General features: G+C 41.0%; 1 long non-coding RNA gene across 1 annotated transcript; it reads right to left on the bottom strand.

Moving 5' to 3' along the window:
* Positions 1–694: 694 nt before the first annotated feature.
* Positions 695–3,571, bottom strand: LOC140578213 (uncharacterized). The gene is made up of 2 exons (XR_011982303.1): positions 2,521–3,571; positions 695–1,485 (listed from the first exon to the last, which is right to left on the bottom strand). It is a non-coding gene; the product is annotated as an uncharacterized lncRNA (long non-coding RNA).
* Positions 3,572–8,834: the final 5,263 nt, after the last annotated feature.

The following is an 8,834-nucleotide window of genomic DNA, read 5'->3' as shown; positions in this document are numbered from 1 at the left end:
AACTTGTTCTGGATCACCATGAATCACATCATCACTGCAAACCATCGCTGACTTCTCGTTCTGGATTCTCCCTACTGTTGTTTATTGGTGATCCTCAGATCAATGTGACACCCAGGCACAATAAGCTTTATTTGAGTATTGCACAAATAATATTTGTCAGACCTCCGAATTATTAATACAGATATTATGGATAAGTTGAACTGAACAAAAATATTCAACTATTTGCTTTGTAAGTTTTATTGCACATTAATTGTACTTCTTACATTTACCCAAAACTACTTTCCAAATTATTGGACGCAAGCGTTGTTTTTTCACAAGCTAGGCCTGATTTTTTTTTGGTGGTCATGTATACTAGCATGTGTCCTTTGCAATATTCTAATTATTAGAACAGCCAGTAAATGTTGGTTATTTTATTATTTAAATACATAATATTGTGCATAGGTATCTGATTTTATTATCCGGTAAGCCCGATTGTGTGGCATATCGGGTCTACCCCGCTTAAGATCAGAACAGGTTCATGGTCGAGTAATACAGATGATTACTTAAGATTTCCCATTAGTACTAATGACTTTGGTCCTTCCCTTTGTATGTGAGGGTTGCATGGGTCTCTCTTCCGCTTTGAGAACATGCAATCCCATTTTTAAAGCATGACAACACTTAAAATAGACTTCTCTGCAAAAGAAAGAGGCGCACAGATGTAACCGGAAGTTTACTTGCAGCAAGTGAATCTCTCTTCTCAGAACATTCTACAAACCAGTAACATACTACAAAACACAATAATAAAAAGATCCATGTTTCGAGGTTTTTTTTTTCCTGACCTATGATCCACAAATTTTTGCTTGGTTTCTCCATTTCCGCAGACAGGCAATTGCAAGAGAGGACGTGTAGGCTTTCCACAAAAGGTTCAGAGAACCACAGAAGTAACCCATTACGGGCACACCTTCAAAATTACTCTGACTGAATGACACACATCCTACGCATCTCCAAACAGACAGATAAATGTTCAAATCCTAACGGGCATAAAAATATATTAATCTCTGTCCTTTATCACTTTTTGAATATAAATACATTTTAAATGTAATGAACATGCATCAACCATTTTAGAGAGTGCTTTAAATATGAAAAATACAGCTGTAACTATAACACCAAAAAAAAAAAGTTTGGCTTGATACATAGGTTATTAAAAGGTTTGAAATGGAGCGTTGTGGCACCGGTGGAGGAGCACATGCTAGTACAGCAGTGGGCAGTTCTGAGAATGTAACAAAAGCAAGAGTTACTCCTTACACCAAAGACACTCAGAATCGATGCCTTAGAGCGACTGAGATTGGGGGGGGGGGGTGCCTAGCAGTAAGAAAGATTCCCCCCCCCCCCCTCCTCGCTTATGGTTCTTGGGCAATCCTTTTGTCGCATGCAGACGTCTCGATTTCCTATTCCGGCATTGCTGCGGCAGCCATTTCCACTTTGCTGTGTATATCCTGATCGATCCTGCAGGGGGAGACATTGTGTTAGTCTGTAGCACCCCACACCCACGAAGGGCTCTGGGACGAAGGACTCTCACTGGGAACGCAGCTCCACTTAAATGCAGCTTAAAATGGATTGGGTTTGCAATGGACTGGTTTCAGTGCATCTGCAAATATTCATTACCACGTTACTATTAAGCAGATTTCAAAAAACCTGAAGGGGATGATAATCTGGGTGGCTGAAACTATTTCTAAAGCAAATTGGGCTAATTAAGATTAGTTTGATTTACTGTGTACATGCTGCTCATCAAGACTCCATTGTAGCAGGTAAAATATACGTTCTGCTAATTTGGAGGCAAATACAGTTCAGGGTTGTGTGAGCTGAACTTTTGGATCTCCTTGCAAACCTGCTCCAGCTAAACACCAGCCAGCCATATTCCTGTCATGGTCAAGACCAGGGTTCTTCAACTCTGGACCTCGATTCCAAATCCAGGCCGTGTTTTCAGTTCCCCCAGGTAGTTAGTTTAATAATTACTGATTCTGATTGGTCAGAGGCTTCACATCTGACTGACAGGTAAAGGAAGGCTGGAAAACCAGCAGTGCTCGGACCTTGAGGACCGTGAGTTGAATAACCCTGGTCTAGACCGTCTTGTCTGACTTCATTCACCCAAAGTCCAAACACAGGGTGTTTTAATATTGGCACTTTTCAATGACAGGTGCGGTGTTTAAGCTGGAAGACCTCAGCCGCACTTTACTCAGAGTCTACCATGAGTACAGGTCATCGTTGTTCCCATTTTCCCATTTTGCTGACGTCACTCGTCGCTTTGCTGTGGCCTGTTTATTGACGATCCACACGCCACACATACATCATACAGGAGGTGCATGGGTGGGGGGGAGGTGCATGGGTGGGGGGGAGGGGCACGGTGAGAGTCATGCAGGACAATGTGAGGATTAACGCCAGCCAGCCGTGCAGAACCTCAGATCACCCAAGATCCGCCATCCTGAGCCTGTTTGCCACCCAGTGTCAGCATATCACATGAAGAGCGTCTCCATCACTGACCTAGCGAGCTTCATCCTGTGCAGGTTAGACCGGGTCACCAGGACCAACCGCTGTTTCTTCAACAGACAGTTAGACAGTTTAGTGATGCTCTGGGAGCTTCACTAAGCTTCACTGTCAATAGAGAAAGCCGACCAGAACGGACAGCCTGGATGCATAGTTTACATTTGCAGCCAGTAAACTACATCGTAGGGCTACCAGAAGTTAAGCTGCCTAAAATAAGAAACCAGCACATTTTGTTCACAGGAAAGGAAGGGTGCTTGTGAAAAATAATCACATTATTTCTGTAGGTTAAGCAAAACATACAAAACACTCTTAAAAGCACAGTCAGGCATGTTTTACAAGTGAATACTTTTTGTTTTTAAGAAAAACACAGCAAGCAGAATGTGTTTCCAGTGTTATTAGGAGGATTGGCAAGTCTCTGATTTGTTGCATTGCACAATGAGATTTTCATGGAGCAACGCGATTTGCTGCACAGCCCTTTTTTATTATACAGTGCTTCGCGATAGGCAGACTGCTGGAATCAGACAATGCAATTGGTTAGCTTTGGGACTGAGACAAGCACTTCTTCCCTTTAGCGCCACTTCCTTTGTGAAAGTGACAGGAATCCAATAGCAACCTTAAACTGAATTTACATTTGGTTGTTTGTAAGACACTTTTGTCCAAAGAGATACAAATGAGGCAAATAACATATCATAATAAGAGCAGCTGTCTAGATACATAATGCTGCTTCAGAGACACCTAAAAATATTTTCTAGTTCATGTAGCATGTGACTACCTAGGTTCCTCTTTGGGATACACTCTACTTTTATATTGGAAGACCACATCTGTAAACACTTACATACTGTACCCCTTCACGTAACAGCTCAACGCAATATTAAACACAAAATCTCAGCACATTTCAAGATGCCTGGTATTCATGGGGCAATAATTCGGTGCTATGTCTCGACTCCTCAAAGCCAACCACATGACAGAATTAGTTCCGTGCATAAAAAAAAAATTCTTGTTGTAGCTGTGAAGTCCTCTCTTCTGCCTGGTGCAGAGTAGAAAAGAAAATGTAGTGCTTTGAGCACTTTCTCCACCATCCACACTTCAAAACCAGTCTTGAATGAGTTGTGAAGGGTATGTAGGCCACAACTTCCTACAATTACTAACTGTGTCCCAGCAAATTGCTCACCACAGTGTGAATGTCATCATTGGACGTACAGGAGTGATGTCGGCTAACCGCTTGCAAAGCCCATAGTACTTCTGCTTTCAGTGTGTCGGTTGAGGAGAAGGTACTGAAGGCATTGCTTGTCGTGGGATCTGGAGACACTGGCAAAGCAGGTGTAGGCCTATCTGTAGAGGTTGTACTTGCAGGACTGGCAAACAACTGAATGGGGACAGTTGTTGTCCGACTTTTGACAAAACACCTGTGCTTCTCTCCCCTGATGAGTTGATGGCTTTAGAGCCCATTGTTGCCAGTTTGATTACTTTTTTGCAAAGGTCGCATCACGCTTCGTAGACTTTAGTCGTCTTTTTCAACCAGCCACGGTACTTTTTTTTGAAGCATTGACATTAATAACAATTAATGAACAAACAGAGGGGCACCAGAGACTTGAACAGACACACAGGTGAATCAGACAAGATACTGCTGGGGCTGGGAAGTGGACAAAGACAGAATAAGGGACTGCGAGGAAAACAGACTGGGACAAAAACAGGACAGATAGGTGGAATGACCACAAGGACAGGGACAAAGACACGAGTGTGGACCACAGGGGAACAGTGCAAGAAGACAAAATGCGGCACAGGCGCTGTCCTCCCATGGGGGCCCATTGTAATAAAATAGCGGAGGAATTTCCGGCCAACTTTCAGGTCATGGGGCCAGTGAATAGTTGCAAACATTGACAATCATGGCGTAGAATCACGTTCATTTCCATTGCTTACCAAGCACTTTAAGCGGTATGTTGATAAAGTAACAGATTTTAACTGTCATTAATATAGTAAATACTGTTACTTTGTTTCTATATTTGCTCAGCATTAGCTGTTAATAATTATTGGTCTTCCGTCTCCAAGAAGTTTGAAATTCAGCAGCTAGGCTTCTAACATGTTCTAACATGTCATAGTAGAACGGTGCACATGAAACCTATATTGTCATCTACCATTTGAAACTACCATTTGTAATCTTTTTTTTTTGTTATCACTATGCAGCATTGTTTAAATTTTGGGGGAATTTGATCAATTACAATTATCACCCTTACAATGTGCCTGCAAAATTAGAAAAATATCTGTAAAATATTTTTAGAGTTACAGCATTCACAAGACCAAGCGTCTTCGAGGATATTTCCTCAGCATTAACTGTTAAAATTATCATAATTAATAGTTATGATCAAAGGTACATATTCAGCTGTTTTGGTTATCAACGGGTTCATGATTATACTTAGCTCCACTGTTACCATGTCAGTACACCTTATTAAAATATTCAGTCGAGAATTGGCCCATTGAACAAGCAAAGGAGCTAATAATAATAATAATAATAATAATAATAACAACTAAATTCGTGTTTTGCCTTATCAATATTCATTCACCTTATCGGGAGACACCAGCTTTATTTCCAAATATTTAAGGATTGCCTCTTGCCATTTCCAGAGCCACTTTCATAATGAATCAAAAGGTGTTGTATGTAATGCAAATAAATCGCAATAAATCTTTCCAACCACAAAAGAACCCCACGATGTCAAGAGGTTTCATCTTGCTTTTATAAATGCTTCGAAGAGCCGACCTCCATCATCTCAGGACGAATCAGCCGTCATCGGTCACATGATTTTGCATAAATGAAACAAGTTCCCGCTCAGTTTCGAATAGCCGGGTTTCACTTTGACGCGGCGTGTTCTGAAGAATGTGCCGTTGTTAAAATATGTATGTTTGTTTTTCTTCTGTAGTAATTTGATTGTCAGTTCTTTTGTTATCCTTTTATTTTGTTGTGAAACCACTTAGCCTGCAATAGAAATGAAACGGTTTCATTAATAACAGCAGCTGTGTTTGTCTTTTTTTTTTTTACCTATAAGCACAATAGACCCGGATATTTTATTTTATGTTAATGTCGTAACACTCCCAATGGTACAAAATGTTCCCCAGAGTCTATTTCTGTACCTTAAAAGGTACATTTACCTACAGTTAAGGTACAATTGGCAGACCTTTGAGGGTACAATTATTCGATCGTCACTGGCGCTGTACCTTCAAAGGTACAAATTGGTAGGGGTACAATGGATCACAAAACTCAGTTTGGATCGTGTTTCCATAACAAGAAAGGAAAAGATTATGGATGGTCTGTCTCCTCTGTCGCGACCAGCCACCGCAGGATGACATTATTAGGTCTTTTAAATGTATACCATTATATCTATGCATACGATACTCAGTTGGATATCTCTTTTAAACCCCACCAGCTAGAGAAGCTGTCTGTTTTAACTGATTGTTTGTTTTATGCTCATTTAAAAATATAGGCTGTCTAATAATTACTTGTTCTTGTTCATCAGAAGACTGAGATTATAATTGTATCACACCCCAATGTTCGGGAGGCTATTGGTCAAGTGAATGTGCCTAGTGCAGGGGTCTCCAACTCCGGTACCGGGGAGCTACTATCCAGTAGGTTTTCTATCCTACTTGGCTTCTGATGAGCCACACCTGACCCTGGTATTTACCTGAGAACAGTTGTGGCTCATCAGAAGCCGGGTAGGATTGAAAACCGACTGGATAGTAACTCTCCTGGACCGGAGTTGGAGACCCCTGGCCTATCGTGTCGACAGTTCAGCCTTTTGTACGTAACCTTGGGGTGGTTTTAGATCAGTCTTTATCTTTTGATGCTCATATTAAGTAACTTACACAATCTTGCTTTTTTCACTTAAGACAAATCTCTAAGCTCCACATGATAGTGTATAGAGCTGAGCTTGAAATGCTTATTCATGCCTCCATCTCGTCTCGTTTGGACTACTGTAATGCTTTGTTTTCGGGAATGAATAAAACTTTGGTCTTCCGTCTCCAAGAAGTCTGAAACGCGGCAGCTAGGCTTCTAACATGTTCTAACATGTTATAGTAGAAGGGTGCACATGACACCTATATTGTCATCTACCACTCCTTTACACATGACACCCAGGGGCACCGTAAGGGGGCTAGGACGATTCCAAGGGCCCCTGAGTGACAGCACTGCTCAACTGGTCCCACCACTCCTCAAGGCACAAGGAAGACACACCTCTCGGCTCTTCTCTGCTCTGGCACCAAGTTGGTGGAATGAACTCCCCCTAGATGTCCGAACAGCTGTCACTGAATGTCTTCAAAAGACGACTTAAAACACATCTTTTCCATGAATACCTGAATTAACACTTCTGGCATTATACTCTGTTTTTTTCCTTTTATAAAAAAAAAACAAAAAAAACGCACATTCCCAACAGAGTATTAGATCGATGGTATTAATAGCCTTGGTTTTATTGAGCTAGTATCGGGAAAAATTCATTGTAGAGTCTTAAAGCACTTATGTAAGTCGCTCTGGCTAAGGGCGTCTGCCAAATGCTGTAAATGTAAATGTACCATTTTAAACTACCATTTTTAATCTTTTTTTTTGTTATCACTTTGCAGCATTGTTTAAATTTTGGAGGAATTTGATCACTTACAATTATCACCCCTACAATGTGCCTGCAAACTTAGAAAAATATCTCTAAAATATTTTTAGAGTTACAGCATTCACAAGACCAAGCATCTTTGTTTCCTTCCTTTGCTGCCACACAGTGCTAATGCTTTATTTTTGCGACACTCTGAAAATGAAACCATAATATTATATAATACAGTGGTACCTCAGAACTCGAACTTAATTCGTTCAGAACTCCGGATCGAATCCTAAAAAGTTCGAGTTCTGATCGAATTTTCCCCATAAGAAATAATGGAAAACCAATTAATTGGTTCCTGCCCCCCAAAAATTACACCTGTCACGTTCAGGCACAGGCGATCTGGGAAGCAGGGGAGAGGAGCCAGGAAGTCGGGTCAAACGGGGATTTATTAGCAAAACAGGACTGGGGAAGCAGGACGGCAAACATCAAACATGACACCACAATGACTGATCTGGGGAAGACTGACTGAGACTTGGACTAAATACACAAGACAAGCTGAGGGTAACGAGCAACAAGTGAGAACAATCAGGCATGAACATGAGGTAACGAGGTGGGCGTGGCACACACAAGGATCATACGGAGCTGGGCGTGACAACACCGAAATATGTTTTTTTTTTTTTTAGCATTTAAACACAAAATGAACCGGACAAAACAAGAAAAGCATATACTGTACTAAACACATCTAAGCACATTTATCAAAACAGTAATTATAAAGTAAGAAAATAAATGTATCCAAGCAATGTGTCCTGCCCCGATCGTCCGCGCCTTCCGTGTGACACGCCCCCTCGTTAACCCCATGTGGAATCCCCATGTGATCAGCTGTTTCTGGTTATTGTCCTTAGTCCTCTGTATTTCCTCCACGTTTCAGTTTGTTTCCCCAGTCCGGTCATTGTATTGTCAGTCTGCGTTTTGCCTGTCTTACCTGTAATTAAACCCCATATTCCCCTATTCCCTGACATCTGCACGTCCCTGCTGGGCACGACAATATTATTATAATTAAATGTATTAATGAGAAATCTTTATTTTAAAATGTATTTTATTATATAATAATAATTACTGTTACTGTCTATCACTGTCTAAATGTACAGTGGTACCTCAGTTCTCGAACTCATTAGAACTCGAATTTCTTAAAAGTCGAACCAATCAGTTCGAAAAAAAAAATTACCTAGAGCTCCATCTGAATCTCAGAAGTCAAACCGTGAACGCCGACCTAAGATAACTTGTATGCGCGGGGAAATGAGTTACGCAGCACGTCTCTCAGTGGAAACAAAGGGTAACGCTTCAGTCTCAGCCTAGCATTCGCTGTGATAGCATCGTGCATGTTCACACTAGCTGAATACATGTAGTTAGATAGTAAAAATACAGAACTCGAATTTAATCCGTTCAGAACTCCAGATGGAATCCTAAAAAGTATGAGTTGTGATCGAATTTTCCCCATAAGAAATAATGGAAAACCAATTAATTGGTCGAGTTCTAATGAGTTCGAGAACTGAGGTACCACTGTATTATAAAATACTGTTTGACATCACATTCACAAGGTCAAGTGTTGTCTGCCATCCACCTTCCCTTTGTTGCCACTAAACGGCGTTGCATTAATGGCAACGTGTCTGCAGGGGTGGCAGATTGATCCCAAAAGTATGTGTCCCTCATTGGGAAAATACAACAAGATCTAAACAC

Source organism: Paramormyrops kingsleyae, chromosome 13, assembly GCF_048594095.1.
Source record: "Paramormyrops kingsleyae isolate MSU_618 chromosome 13, PKINGS_0.4, whole genome shotgun sequence".
NCBI lineage: Eukaryota > Metazoa > Chordata > Actinopteri > Osteoglossiformes > Mormyridae > Paramormyrops > Paramormyrops kingsleyae.
The sequence above is the reverse complement of the archived record's forward strand: the minus strand, read 5'-3'. Positions and strand labels throughout refer to the sequence as shown.